Source organism: Anser brachyrhynchus, assembly GCF_964034855.1.
Source record: "Anser brachyrhynchus genome assembly, chromosome: 3".
NCBI classification, from domain to species: Eukaryota; Metazoa; Chordata; class Aves; order Anseriformes; family Anatidae; genus Anser; species Anser brachyrhynchus.
In genome coordinates, this window is record NC_137696.1 from 928,483 (window position 1) to 942,106 (window position 13,624).

A 13,624-nucleotide genomic window follows, 5' to 3' on the forward strand; every position below is an offset into this window, starting at 1 on the left:
AGGCGTGAGCTCAGCCAGGCTCCTGGCACAGCCTTCAGGACCTTGCCACCGACCTGTAGTGGAAATAAAGAGAAAGCATCCCCGCAGTGGGAAATGGAAAGCTTTGCTGCTTACAGAGGGAACGCTCTCCAAATCTGGTTTCCTTAACAGCACAGGAGAAATACTTTAAAGACAAATAGGAATTTCCCCTCCTCCCCTGCCTTCCAAGAACCCATTCATTCCTCTAACAAAAAATCTGCTTCCCCACCTGGCCATTAACAGCCTGTACCTGCTAAGCACTGCTGCCAGGTGTCTCAGGTTTAGTGCACGTGTAACTGTCCTGTAACTGGGGCAAATAGACTGTCTGTTCATTTGCCAGGTGGAGTATTTCTTTAATTATTCCTCTTGCACATGATACACGCAACAAAACGAGCTCCGTAGCAACAGGGTAAATTTTCACAGCTGACTCTCCCTCTTGCAGGATTTTCTTTGGCATGGGCTGACACATCCTTGGGTTTCTTGTCATTTGATGATTTTGCCATATTTTAGAGTAACTCCTCCATCCCGAAAGGAGGCCAGCACTGTCCTAACACATACAAATGTTATTTCAAAATTTACACCATCGCCCTCAAGTCAAAATCCAGGGGGCATTCCGCAGAGGTGTAAAGGAAAGGGAAGCAGAAGTCGTTGATATGCACGAGACATAGCACTCCTTTAATTAAAGGCAACTCTCAGCTGATTTCATGTGCTTCCTTGAAATCTTTGGGGTCTTCAGTTGCTCCCAACCTACTGATCTCTCCAGCCATAGGGACATCTCTGCAGATCCCCGAGGACACGCTGTTCTGGCGCTCCAGTCTGTACACAGAAGCCCTGCAGAGCTGCAGCTCGTTTGTGCTATACGACATGTACACGCTGCCTATCCAGAAAGAAATATTTAAAAAAATAACCCTCTCCAAAATATCCCATTCCCTCTGTTAATTGTGGAAATCCCAGTCTGAATTTCCAGGAACTCCTGGAAAAGGGAGCAAGCCTCCATACCTGTGTCCATTGCAGTATGAGTTGAGGGGAATTATTGTTTAAATAAGTAAGGGAAGCTTTTCTTTCTTCCCCTTGTTGGGGAAAACTGAATGGAGCTGGTTTTGTATCAAGTGTTGTGTTTGTTTCACCAGGTTTAGCACAGCGTAATAGTTTTCAAAACAGGGCAGCCAAGAATTCCCTTCTCCAGCTATCTATAAATCAGGGCTGGAGAGAGAAGAAACAGTCCCGGAGTATGGTATGCATCAGTCCGAGCAGTTGCTCAAGCACGTCCTGCAGGTAAACAGCTACACAGCCCCGATTCACAAAGCAAAGGGCCATCTACAAACCGAGCACAGAGGAAAGGTTGCAGCTCTGCCAAGCAGCCACGCTCATTTGTTTACACGGGGAGGCGGGGGGGGGGAAGGCTCCCACCCCCCAGCAGACACTACCCAAGACAAACAGGCCAGAGCGGAGAGGGAAACAAGGGCTGGAGAGTGGGCAGGGGGCTGGCAGGCAAATAGGAGGTGAAATACAAATATACACGCACAATGCACACTGGTGCAGGAAGAGCTCCAAAGAAACAAGGATGTAGGGATGAAAAGGTAAAGGGAAAAAGGGGATTTAGAGCTGGCTGTGGCAGCAGGAAACTGGGTTTGGACTCCCCCCTGCCCATTCGTCTGAATAAAAATATCAAGGACTGAGGTTGGAGTCCACTAAGTCAAGGCTGGGGATGTTGGCTAAACCAGAGGCAAGAGATGATCCAGTTTGGACAAGAGGTTTCTACAGAGGGAAATCAAGGGGAGAGAAGGAAATTGGGAAGCTTGCATGGAGAAGATAACAGCAGGATTTAGCAACCATAAGGAATGGCAAGGGGGATGGGTAAGGAGAGGGGAGCTAAAAACAACAGAGTTGCAAGCTATGTTTCAGGGCACTAATTCAGCAACGAAACAGGCTGAAATGGATGTAAACAATGGGCTATTCATTAGGGGTTTCGTTCCCTGCTACCCAGCAAACTATTGTCTAGAAGTTTTAAATACTCTGCACACATGCGCGCACTGAAAGGCAGAAAAAAGTGAAGCATCAGACAACCCCAACAACTTGCTCAGATCACTGCCCTCAAGCAGTCCCCGTGTTTGGTAGGCCCTTCTGACCAGCTGTCAACATGTGCAGGAAAATAAATGATCAGGACCCCACCGCGGCAGTTCGGTCGGGGTCTGGAAGTGCAAACCACTCTGCAAACATCCCAACAATGCACATAATGTTCAGGAGGCTTAAAATGCAGTTTTGTTCTTGACTGCTCCTGCCCATCCCTCCCTTGTGTTTTAAACTACGAGGTGGCTGCTCCGTGCATGCTGCCCGATGGCCACACTGCCACCAGTGATCTTTGTGGGACCAGGGGCGTTCAGCCTGCCAGGGCTGTGCCCTACCTACCCTCACGCCATCTCCAGCACTGCTCATCGGTCTCCTCAGCGCCGTTTTTCCCTTTCCCGAGGCACTGGGGCAGAGGGAGAGCAAGAGCTGGCTGCAGAGCCTGCCCCGCTGGGGCTGCCGAGGGCCAGGAGCCAGGCTGCGGGTGAGGGAAAGACGCGGCTCTGCTTTGGCGGCTGGCGGCTGCGCACAGCGGCTGACACTCGAGAAGTTCGGATCAGGCTTTCAGCTCGTAAGCCAAGAACTGCTGGTGCAGAAATTGAGAGGTAGCACGGAGGAAATCCGATGGTGCTATTCCCTTTTGGCTGTTACGAGGCAAACCTCGTGCACATAGGGTTGGCGTGAGCGGCAGCAGCTAGACGGAAATTCACGCACAGCTTTGCTAGCCTCAATGCAGTAAAGTAGGTAGATGAGCTCTTCTCTGAGGCCTTTTCGGATGTCTCCCCCCAAGCGTCCTTTCTACCTCGCAACAGGAGCTTTCCACACTGACAGAAGACATGCTTGTGTCTCACACCGTGCATCTGGCACAGCAGCTGAACCAGCAGCTCAGAGTTTGGAGCTATGTTTTCAACTGCAGAAGGTGCAGATGCACGTTGCTTTTGACACCTCCTGGGGTAAGGGGTGGCTCAGAGAGCTGGACAGCTTGTTTGACCTCTGTAGTTGCTCATCTGAACTTTGCTAGAGCTCCAGAAATACCCTTCCATAAGCACCAGGGTGCACAACAGGGTGCACTGGTGTTGTCCATATCTCCTCCTCTTGTCCTGAAAGGCAAGCTGGCTCTTTGGGCTGCCCTAGCGTGAGCACTCCCTCCTCCAATCCACAGCCCCTTGAAGTGAAGGGCCTTGTGCTTCCCAGGAAAGAGCCAACAACTGTGGGAGGCATTTGTAGGGCAAGATGGAAGAATAGGGAGGTTACTCAAGCTTCTCTCTTCTCCACCTACCTGAAGGCACCTGTATGAAGGACCTTTTGCAGCCTGTCCTTCCTGTATTCACAGGCAAAGGCTCAAAAAGGACCTATGTGGTCTGTGGTCCTGCGGAGCACAGGCTGCACAACCTCACTCGGTGCCTCGTGTCTGGCAGGATATGACCTGTCTTTCAGGAATACAGCCAGCCCGGCAGGCTGCAGGGAAAAGCTCCCGACAAGAAGCTGTCTCACAGCCTTTCTTCCTTTTGCCCAGGCCCAAAGTTACCCAAGCACGGTGCCTCTGCTCAGCGTTACATCGTGTCACTCCCACCAAGAATTGCACAGACAGAGGAAGAACCTGAACTCCCTTTGAGGTTTTCACTCGGCTTCTTCAAACTGACTCCTTGCACTGAAGGTCTGCGGAGAGGAGGGAGGGAAGAGATAACAAGGCTTTTCTTATCCCTAGTCTTGGGCATATGGGTAACAACAAAGCACCTAATTCTGTTTTGTCTGTTATCCAGAAGTGCTGCATGTTTCGTTGAGCCCTGGAAGCACGCAAGCAACACAGCCCACACAGGAAAAAAAAAACTGGCCTAGAAAAGAGACAGGAGGAGGGGAAGATCTCAACAGTTTTAATTTGTGTCTTTAATATTGCATGGATGCTCTTTGTTCGTGTTACGTAGTGCACAACCAGCACACACAACAAATCACTGTCTGCTACACTGGGAGAAATATAAACCGATAAGCCAAAAAATATGCAGATTCGTTTATGTTTCCCCCACTCCTCCCTGTGTGCTTTTATATATTTGGTTCACATTTAGGGTTCATGCAGTTCACGGTATCTCAATATAGCAATCATGCACTGATGACTACTACTGTTTAGGGACACCCTCACGACTGCCACATGAGCTGCAGGAAGCCAAAAGCTCATGTACTACACTAAAATTCCCCTTTTCGGCTCTCTGAAAAGCCCCTGAGTTTGGTAGAAGGAGCCCTTTGGGGCTGTAGGAGATGAGCCCCAGAGCTTCTGCAGCTCTAAGTGTTTTACTTTTAACCCAAGTTTCCAGTGCGAAAGGGAATGATTTCTACCTCTTTCCGTGATGAAGATAGTGAATGCCCAAATGTGAACTGAAGGGCAGAAAAAGTGAGGAAGCGCAGAGAGAGAGGGAGTCGTAAGTCACACGTGGTCCCCACCATCTGGGTAACAGTCACACTTAAATAAGGAAATCAAATGTCAGTCCACTACTGCCCTTTCCAAACGGATCTCCCTACTGAGTCCCAAGAACACCCAGCTCCAGAGGCAGAGCGCCTGCTTGTAGCAACAGGCGACTGGTAGGAAATGCACACAGGGAAATAACCGGAGCCCGCTCTCCTCTCTCAAAGTCCTCTCCATTGGGTATTTTGCATGGAGCTATACAAGAGGGAGCAGGAGAGGAAGGGGGCGGTGGGAGGAGAGAAGAGGGAAATACGGCATTTCCCATCAGCTCTAGGGGAGGAAAGGCATGGGGGGAAGTGGCAGAGAAGCTGGCCGCAGACCTCTTCCACCCAGGCAAGCGCAGCTCAGGAACGAGCAACGCATGGAGAGCAGGGGAAGAAACAACAGCAAGCAGGGGAAAGACAGAGAGAACGCAGAAGACAAGAGAAGAGGGGTGATCTAAGCCTACAGGATGAAGCTCCTTGGGAAGGCTCCATGTTTTGGTGGGACAGGCTATGAAGGAAACAGCCAGATGCATATTCCAGGTTAAGAACCAAAAAGACAGCAAAATGGTTGAAGAAAGAGTCTAAATACAGAAGAGAACAGGCTTTGTCTAAGGAAGAACCATGGCCTGGAAAATACCAACAAAAAATGAATAATGGGAGGGGTGGGGGAGTAATGAGAAGGGACAAAACAGACTACAGGGGTAGGACACAGGGTTTTGGTCTGCTTTTACACATTAAAATCCTCACTCACGTTCACGTCTAACCTCACAAAGAGTCAAATCTCAATTTCAGCAGAAATATCCCAGTTTGAATTAGCGACCCAGCAAAGGATATTCTGCCACCACCTCCAGCCAGCCTTCTTTCAGAACCAAGGACACACCAAATATCTGAAGTTGACTCCGTCTGAAAGCTAAAACAGTACCAGTAATAGTAACAATTCCTGGCTGAGTCACATCTTCATTTTAGGCTACACACATTACCCATTCAAAGGATTTCATTTGAAAATTGTTATTGTTGAAGCTTTTTTTTTTTTTTAGGAGCTCAGATGAGTAGAAACATTTCCTGCTCTATGGATGAGATGCTTTTTAGAACATTACAGGGTTTTTCCTTCCTCCTCTTCCCAGCCCTCACACACCTCTATTGGTGAGAGCTTTCCTTGCAGATGCCGTGCTTCCCGAGGACGGCACTGGAGAAAAGATGAACGATTTCCTTACATCATTTTAACACTGACTTGGGGGCTGGTGAGAAGGGTTGCATGGGTGCAGTGTGCGAGCAGATGAAGCCGCAACCAAATGTCTTCACTCTTTCTCTTGTAACTTGATACCTGGCTTTAGCGATCCCTCCAGCTCTTGAATTAGGAATGGAAAATATGAGAGCTGTTTCGCAGCAAAGGTTTAGACACACACACACACAAAAAAGACAGCTCTGGGCTACTTGCAAATGGTATTTGCTTTACGCTGGACTTTAACACCTGACAGGAACAGCACATGCAGGCTCTGTGTACGCACACGTTCCCACTCCTGTGCTACACAGCACTGCTCAGACTTGTCAGAGCTGGGAGTTGGAAGCCTGAACCTGAATCGGGCCCGAAGCCTGGATTTTAAAGCCATTCCCTTGATTTTGTACCTCGCAGCTCCGGCTGCTGCAGGTGCAAATAGTGACATTGAAAAGGAAACAGCTTCCACTAGCTGCAGAAGGAATGAGACATTAGAAACGCCAATAGCTGCTTTCTGCAGAACTGCAGTTCATTGCAAGAGTAAGACAGGATGCTGGACTGAAGCCTTCATAAAAACATGGTCCCTAATCATCATGCATATCTTCCAAGTCCCTTGAAAAATATTTTTCAAGCATCCCCCTTGCTATTTATCTTGTTACATGCTCTCCGCCACACAACAAGCAAACTTTGAATCCCAAACTGCATACAAGCACAACACTCGTGGCAGTCGGCAGCGTAACCAGTGGTCCCAGGCTGCCCTCGCACACCAGCGAGGGCTGCGGCGTGTTCGCATGCTCGCAAGGCAGAACCTCCTCGCCCAGAGATGTCTCAGCCATTTCAGTGACACAATTACAGCATTTGCCAAGTAGCTTGCATCATATAACACGCTGCGAGGCTTTTCACGGCAGCACGACTCGCAAGCTTCCCTTCGGGGGCCCATTCCCCAAAGCCCCGCTGCAGCACGCTGTGCCTCCTGACACCCATGCATTTCCCCACCTCTGTGCGAGCAGCAGCAGGGATCCCGCACCTCCTGTGCTCCTCGGGTAAGGGGGTCTGCCCTGCCGAGCTCGGCGTAACGCCGAGAAAGGTAACTACCACCTTTCAGAGCATCACCCAACTCGTTTACCCACAAAGGTTTTGATGCAAGACAAGGAATCAGCAGAAAGACTTCTGCCCCATTCTGAGGGATACGAGTTTGTGGTGCCGCTGATTGTTTGAGAGAGGCCCATTTTTAGTTAAGGCAGGATTTAATCCTGTCCTTTGAGCCATCCAGCGATATTGACAGGTAACGTTGAAGATACAGGTGGAAACAAAGCTTAACTTTGCCTTCTTCCACTAGAGCATAAGAGCACTCATTTTATTTTATTTTACAGACCAGCTACAAGATCTCTAAACCAATGTGCTGTCGCCCTGAGGTGACATGTATCAACAAAGGCATCCCTTTTTCAGGATGTTAAGAAACAAGCAGTGTGCAGTGCAAACTAAGCAGTGTAAAAACTCACTGAATTAAGCATTACTCTGTATTAGGCTGCTGGTTCCTGAGCTGAGGTTTGTTGAGATCTGGTGAGCTGCAGGATATTGGCTCTCCATCTTGCTTCCAGCTGCTTCTACAGATGTCCGGGCTCCTCATTGCCAAAAAGAGCTAGGAGGCTAGTGAAAGCAGCTGGAAGAGAAGGAGGTGGAGGAGGAGTCAGGCTCGCTGTCTCTGGGGAGGGCACGAAGAGGAGGAGAGGGAAACAGGCACTGCCCACGTGTGCTCCACAACTTTGGCTGAAGGTGCTGACCACTAAGAAAAAGCATAATGTACCAGGAGAGGGAATAAGGCACGGGATGGTTTTAGGGTTGTTGTTCCACCCATCCTCCCCCTTTTTTTTTGATTAAAGGGAGTTAGGGGAGCAAATCAGGACATTGAGCAGCATCTCTGCAAGAAGCCGGGAGTGCAGAGGGCCAAGACTCAAAGAACCAACAAGGAGGGGGAGAGAGGAAGAGGGAAAAATAAGGTGATCAAATATTAGCGGTGTATGCAAGAGAAAGAGAATCAGCGAGCAGATGGGAGGAGGGAAGAAGAAATGATTAATAGAGAGTGCAAGGCCCTTCCCCCTCCCTCAAGCAGGACTAATCACGTGGAAGACAGCTAAAATGTTACTTCCTAATATTGCTTTGCTGCAGTAGCTGCCACATGACAAGGAGAAGGAGCCTGTCCCCAAGACAAAAGTCTCCCTAGGACGTGGGGACAACCCCCTGCAGCAACGCGACCACCACCTTTTGACTGCCGGTGCTGCAGGGCCGGCTGTCAGGACACATCTGTCATATCCCGACAGCTTGTATCTGTGTGCTCTTGCCACCGAGCCTAAAGCAGCATTCCTGCTTTCAGCCCGGTCGCCTCCCGCAGAAAACCGACTGGCCTTCTTGCGCAAGCCGAGCCTGAACACTAAACTTCCCCGAATCGGGAGCCAAAAATCTGCTCACCTGATGTCAGAGCATACCTCTGACCAAGCATTTGCGGAGCCACGCCTGGATACTAATCCCCCGCCTTCTCAGCACGGGCATGCTTTGCTACCAGACACGTTGACCAAAGGCCCGGGGCAGCTCTGCGGCCGCCTCTCCTTGGCGGGGTCCCCTTGTGCTGCACGCTTCTTGGGCGGGCTGCTGCGAAATGGGGGAGAAAGAAGGGACGTGACCACAGAAGGAAATACACCAGCTAAAAAGGTAGGGGCTCCTGGGGATTTCTGGTGGAAGTTTGCCACCGGGACTGCCCCACACTCAGCTCTCAGGGGGCAATAAATGTGGAGTCCTGTTCCTGAGGAACACGCTAAACATACTCCATCCTATCGTTTGCAGGTGTGATCATGTCCATCCATCTCCTCAGTTTTCTCTTCTTGGGACTAAACAACGCCAGTACCTTCATTTTCTCCTCACAGGTCATGTCTGCCAAATCACCGATTGCTATTTTGCCCTAGGCTTTTTTTCCTCAACTGGCTTGTGCAAGTTTTGCTGGTCTTGAAGGCTGTGAGCAGAAAACTGGTTCAGGGCTCCAGCTGAGACCTCACCACGCTGCACCCTCCTGCTCACAAACCCCTGCTTGCCTTCTTCACAACTGTACGAGCCCGGTGACTCATGTTCAGCCTTGAATCCACCACCAGCCCCGTTCCCTTTCTGCAGGGCTGCTGCTCAGCTGGCCAGCTACTGTTTTGTACCTTGGCTGCCCATTCTTCTCACTTAAGTGGATAACTTTGTTCTCATCCTTTCCTGGACCACTTATTTTTTTCCAGGTACCTCTTCCAATTTGTCAAGAGCATCTTAAACCTTAACTCCGTTCTCCAGAAAGCTCAAAACCCCTCCCACATCTGTATAATTTGCAAGTGCAATTAGCACGTGTAGCAGAAAAATCCCCAGTGTCCCTTCTGGGGAGGACACGCAGGAACTGACTGCTGTGGACAGAGCGGTGCCGGTGCACTCGTGACACTGCCCCACGGCAGCCAGTGCCTGGAATTCCCCCTGGAAGTAACCGACAGCTAAAAGGCAGCGTGGCGGGTGAGAGTGGGGAGGGTATCGTACAAACAGGCTCTGCTCACGATGGACCGGGGCGCTCCACCACGGCACATAATAAAAATAATTCAGATCAAGTGCTGTGAGGGAGATAACCACATCTGATAAAAAAAAGTGCAAAAGCCTCAGCAAGACACAAACGCAAAAGGAGCATTTGCCTGATCACAGTCGTGGAGCACCCAGAAGAACCCATGGTGGTATCTCCTGCTTCCCTTCCACAGGATCCCACATCCTCAAAGCTTTCACCTTCTTTCCAGCAAGCATCGCTCCTTCAGCAGCGAGCAGCAAAGCCAGCTAACCCCACGAGACACCTTTTCCATCAGACCCTTTCCCTCCTGAAATTTGAAGCTGCACTGTGATGGCAGGTATTCCCAGACAGGTACAAGGCGAGCAAAGTTACGCTGTGGCTGAAGGCAAGGAGGCAGAGGTAGCCAGTGTTTTGCCTACGTTTCCCTCAGACAACTGAGCTGGAAGGCCCTGAAGGCATTTCACGTACAAGTGCCCCCCCTCAGCCTCCTTTCCCCTGTGAAGGAGCAGCAAACATGCCCTGGGCTGCAACAGTGCCTGGTCACCATCCATAGCTTGTGGGCAATATGGCAGAAGGGCTCTTTGATCCCAAGCAGGGTTTCAGGGCAGCAAATTGTAGGTGTCCTACGGGGCAATGTTCATTAAACCTGTCCCACATGGTACTGGGCTATAAATTCCATCAGTTGCCCACTGTTTAAATAAATTAGTTTTCTTAAGAGGAGGAGCATGCTGGGGCTGGTTATAAACACATTTGACTAAAATTCATCCGATCCCTCCTCTAGTTACGCAGCTGGAAAGACTTTGCCTTTATGCTGGGAAAAACAGTGCTCAAAATTTGCCATTTTCCCTTATTCCCAGTGTCCGTGCTTAACAGCAAAGCAAAAACCCAAAACCCAGCTTGTGCCTACCCCTGTGACTTAAACCAGTAGGCATATGGTACAAGCTCAAGTGCCAGAAAAGTAAGGAGATCCAAAGGTCACTGGCTCGTGGGGACCTCCCGCAGCAAAGTAGCTGCTCCTAACACCAGTGGGGACCCCAGCCTTTTCTTTAGGAGTAAGAAAGCTCAGCAGAGGGCACGGTATATGCCAACAAGATTGCCAAGAGATTATCGTAATCACCAGCACCACAAACCCAGTCTTGGGCAGTTTCAGCCCCACAATAACCAGCTCCTACATCTGAGGTCAGATGGCATCAAACTGAACACTGTCCGTGGCAGCTGAAGATGATGATGGTTGTCTAACAGTGAGTGGACCACCTAAAGCAACAAGAATGTTGTTTATCTACTCCTTTATACCAGATTATCCATAAAAAAAGTCACTGCAGGAGATTGTGGAAGATAAACTAAGATTTTTGTTTCTATTTAGTGAGGAGCAGCCTCACCAAATTAAGTTTGCACAGTATGGGAAGGGAAAAAAAAAGTTTGATATTCTTCATCATTGTATTAGGATTTCTCTTCTAAGTATGGCAAAGCTTTGTAGCTTTCCTAACTCCGTACACCATATAAATCCCCCAATCAGCAAGATTTACTGCGTTCGGAAGTACTGGGTGGAGTGCTCCAGGAGAACTGGACCACTGCTAGAGAAGGATTTAAAATAAAAGTGATGTCAGGAAATGGGTGGGGGCAGGGAAGGGGAGAATAGCAAATGACATAGCCCACGATCAGGAAACTCACTTGGCAAGATTTGTGGAAAACCGGAGGTATACAGGAGTGAAGCCCCATAAAGCAGTGCTCGAGCTGCTCCCAACGTTAATCTGTTCCCGTTATCGGAGCTCAAAGAAAAGGGGACAGTTGCCAGCTCTGGAGAATTGGGAGCGGTGCCAGCTGACGACAACTGTGATAGGCAGCCGCTCGGGCCTGGGTGAGGCCTGCTATCATGCGATGTGCGCTTGATAGCGAGGGAACAGGGGAGGGAAACACCAACTGCAAAAAGCACCTACTGGCTGTTTGCTTAAGAAAGGTAAGGAGGATGCAGCAGGAAGAAAGCAGCAGCATCCATCCTGCATCTGTAAGTCGGACTGTTGTTAGGGAGGCAGTTTTCCCAGAACAGGATAAAACCAGGAGGCTTCACAGCAGCAAGCAGATTAGGCAACACCACCCTTAGCCAGATGCAGCTGCAGCACTACATTGCTTTCAGGGGGAAATCTGTCAAGACAGAAGTGAAGTAGCAAAATGTTTTCACACCTGCAGACAGAGCAGCAAATTCCTACAACCTCCCCAGAAAAGGGGCAACAGCAGAGTCACCCCTGTGGGTCTGGTTAATGGAGTTTGGGGCTCCCGGGTAACTCCGATGGCCGTGTTAGGATGGCCCTGGATGTATGCGCTGCCGCAACTGGCAGGAGTGTGGTTTGCTTGTTCCTACGCTGAGGAGTTACCTAGTGACGAGCAACCTCGAGCACAGGAGCTCCCAAGATGGAAATAAGATCACAGCAGCCGCAGGATGGTTACGCCGTCACTGCTGTCCTCTCCCCGAGCTGGGAGATTTGCTGGGTCCCGCCGCGCATACATCCATGTCTGGACGCACAATTCTGTGCCGCAGACCACAGAAGCTAAAGAGTTATGTTGGAGGGATGGGAAAAGGAAATATTAGCATCAGGAACTCAACAGAGCAATGGGGATCACAAATACCCTAGAGCAAAGGGAACATTTAAGGGCTGGGCTCAGAGCTCAGCCCTCCTGAGTCCTGCCGCCCCATCCTGCACATCCCCTGCTCTCCTCCCCCTTTTTCCAGCCCAGGGATTAGGAGTTCCCCCAGGCAGACACCTGTTCTGGAGGATTTTTTGGAAAATTATTCTGCAAAGCACCTACACTCCTGGATAAGTTCGAGCATTAACCAAAAAAATCCCTCTCCAAAGAAACCATGAAACCCAAATAAAAAAAACAACACAAGCCAGCTCTGAAAGCCAAAAAATGTATTAGCATAGCATATTAATGACAAATTTGGGACGGCAGAGAAAAGCTACAAGTATGCACAACATGGAGAGAGTTAAAGTGAAGACATCTGCAAAGAGGATAATTCAAAGGGATGGAAGTCTCTGAAGTCATCGATAGCCTCACAACAGTCCGTAGCAGTAAAACATCAGGTACCAAAGCAATAAAAAATTAGGTGTTTCATTTAAGAGCGCCTCAGCCTGGAAAGATATTTCTGTTGGCACCGACTGCTTTTTGATGAGCAAGCAGGAATGCAAGACACACAAACGGCTCTGCACCACAGAAACCCAAAGCTGCAAGTTAGCAGATCTAAGAGCTCAACCAGGTTAGAAGCAAGAGAATCACAGGCAGAGGGTTGAACTAGTAGGTCTGGCTTTTCACCAGAAAAAGCATGGAGACTACACATCCCTTGGAGCACCCTGCTCTGTGTGCCAAAATGTTGCATTTCACATGCGCAGTACTCTTGAAAAACGAACATTTTTCATTCCTTCATTTTACTACTAAGTAATTGTTCACAGAGAAGGCAGGGTTGAGCCTCCGTGCTTTATTCTCCTGCACTAAATACATTTTGCTGCTTCCTTCCTCCGCTATACTCGCGCTGAGAATTGAAAGCTTTACTTTCCGTGCATGTTTTTCCTCGTAGACTCTCACACATATGCACATCTAAGCAGCAAGGGCCCAGTTAACGCTTAGCTGTGGGTACTTGTTGATAAGGCCGAGAAGTCTCCGCTTGCGAGGCGGCCGTGCTCGGCAGCTGGCCAGTGCGCTCGCAGGACAGCCCGCTTGTGCACGCTTGTGGTGGATATCGCTTAGCTTTTGGCAATCTGATGTCAGGAAGGTTGATGATTTAACACCACTCCTCTGACTTTCCAAGAGAGAGAAAACACTAGGATACGCTGCGTAAGAACACAGCTACCATCGGGATCGTGTTCTTTAAGACTGTTTAATTAGGCCATGAGTCACACATGATACAACAGCGCGCAATGCAGTTTGGGGAGAAGCAGGCTTTAGCCGTGACTGTGAGATAGTGGGGTTTGGTCCCTTGGCCTAGAGGAATCTCTTTTTCCTACTGATCAAAAGGAGTCAAAATTAGAGGAGCAAAATCAATCAATTGTGGCTGTCTGAGTGGTGCTTGGAAAGCTATTGCTGGCACTGTAACATAGCACTCCCTGCGTACACCCTCTGCCATGCGAAACCAGTAGAGTCACTACCCGAAACTAGAATCACCAGTTTGTTTTAATTTTGTGTGTCTAGTTATTGGTAATTCTCTCTTTAGGTGTCTGTGCTCCTGCTTAATTACCCCAAGTCTCTGCCCCTGGGCAGTGGCAACTCGTACAGTCACACACCTGTATCTCCAGCTATGCGAAGGAAAGCAC

At 49.4% G+C, this 13,624-nt stretch overlaps 1 protein-coding gene across 1 annotated transcript in view; it reads right to left on the reverse strand.

The window, feature by feature from the left end:
• Window positions 1-13,624, reverse strand: part of SERTAD2 (SERTA domain containing 2) — an 81,263-nt gene that overhangs the window by 39,566 nt on the left and 28,073 nt on the right. The gene's annotated exons all lie outside the window — the stretch shown is intronic.